This window comes from Poecilia formosa, unplaced genomic scaffold (genome assembly GCF_000485575.1).
Source record: "Poecilia formosa unplaced genomic scaffold, Poecilia_formosa-5.1.2 Scaffold721, whole genome shotgun sequence".
NCBI lineage: Eukaryota > Metazoa > Chordata > Actinopteri > Cyprinodontiformes > Poeciliidae > Poecilia > Poecilia formosa.
In genome coordinates, this window is record NW_006800660.1 from 3,755 (window position 1) to 5,834 (window position 2,080).

Below are 2,080 nucleotides of genomic sequence, written 5' to 3' on the forward strand. Positions count from 1 at the left end.
ATGAAAAAAAGAAGCCATAGCAAAGTATCACCTTTCCCAAGGAAGGAAGGAGAACCTGGAAGAGCCACAGGAAGCTGCAGCCTTCCAGGTCTCCAGGCACCTGCTGGGATTGATCACCCCAGTATGTGTAAAAAATCATTCTAGCGCCATCATACACCGCAAGACCTCTAGAATGAACAATATTATGTGATCCAAAAAGGGTATATTACCCAAAACTGCCACCATGGGATACATCTTCTATGATCAGCAGGCAGCAGTTCAACTAAATGCACTCCATTCTGTGTCATGGTGCAGATTTTCTACATGTTTCAAAGTTCATTCTAAGTCATCCAGTTCAACAGCTGAGCTCATTCTGATCGCAACAGTATATGGTTTATTAAGGTTTGCAGCAAAAACAGTTGAACTACAAACTAGAATTTGAAGCCCCACTATGCAATGCATTCTGGGAAATGCTGAAATGCTGACAGACATTTTAAAGGCCATTTCTGATGTTCAGAATGGCTTTTACACACATTTTGGCACATAGCAGAAGCTCAGAGATTATATTTGAATCTGAGCTGTGATTTCTGTCTTAAAAACTGAGTTTGAAGACAAATGAAATCAAATAAAACATGGTTAAAAGAGTAGACACTTAAAACCAAAGTCCAGTCTTCAGAGCAGCAAATCCTTCATCCAACAGAGGCTCAGAGATGGCATTTTAAAAGTGAAGTGTGATTTATTTCCAAAACAGAGTTAAAAAATAAATAAAAATGGAATAAAATCTGGTTAAGTTGAAGTAAGAGGTAATTGAAGTTAGGTTAAAACCCAGCCCTATAGGAAATCCTAGCCAGACTGAGTAGGCAGAAAAATGAATGGGAGTCTTTAGCTCAGACCACCAAACATGGTGGGCACCTGCAGAGGGTTGGAGGGAGCATAGAAAACCAAATTTGGTCAAAAGAGCACTTATAATTTTGGAGTTGCTTTTAATGAGCAATTCTTTAAATGAATGGAGGTCAATGGCAGCTGTGTCAAGGGAAGGAGCCACACCGACCAAACTTGGAGGGTATGTAAGGCCCCTTCCACATAGTCTCTGTGCCAAGATTGTCCCCTCTACAATTTTTTATTTATTTTGTTTGCTCTAATGTGCAAGTGGGTTTCATCCTATATCCCTAATCCTCCACTAGATGGCTGCATAGGACTGTCATTGGAAATGAAACTCTCCAAAGAAGTCCAAACCACATCAAAACCTAATCAAATGAAAGAGACCGACAAATATTAACAATTTTAAAAATGCCATTTATTTTATAACAAATTGCAAATTTTATTATATTACAAAACTGTGCATGATATTAAGTTAAAAAAAAAGATATCAATGTATATATATTAAATAATGTTATTGTAATACACTGTAAGGCCAATAACAGCCCATCTATTTGTAGAAGTATTTTTAATTTCTGTTTTCATGTATTTGTATATATTTTCAAAGTGTATAGTTCCATGTTGTTTTATGATGCTACTCATGGGGCTGCCAGAAGGGGGAGTACCTTAAAACCCTTTCACTGACCCTCCGCCCTCTCTCCTCCAGCATGCACATGGCACGCCTTCCAGGATACATCTGTCTTTTTCTGTTTGTTTATAATCTTGATTGAGATACAAAATAGATATTACAAAAACAGCATAGAGTGTGAATTAATGACCGCCAGGTGGCAACAAAGATTGAGGCAGTACATCAGCCTAGTATTACATAAATAAATTAAAGAGAACATAAAGTGCAAATTTTAATAGCTTTAGTATTGTTGGAATTTCCAATAGTGTTGATATATTGTTTGATCTCATTGCCAAAAATGGAAAGATTTTTTGTTTTTATTAGTGTAACTGCATTTATGCATGTGCCATTTGGCTAAGTATATAATAAGATTAATAATATAAAAATGTTTTTTTAGCTGTTGGATAGTTAATGAAGCAAAACAATACATGTTAAAAAATGGAGACATACAGTTCAATAGAAGCAGAAATCACAATGAAAATACTTTTCCAAAATTGAATAGAGAAAAGTCCAAAATAAATCAAACATCTTCTGTGTTTCCTTCACAAAAGAGCA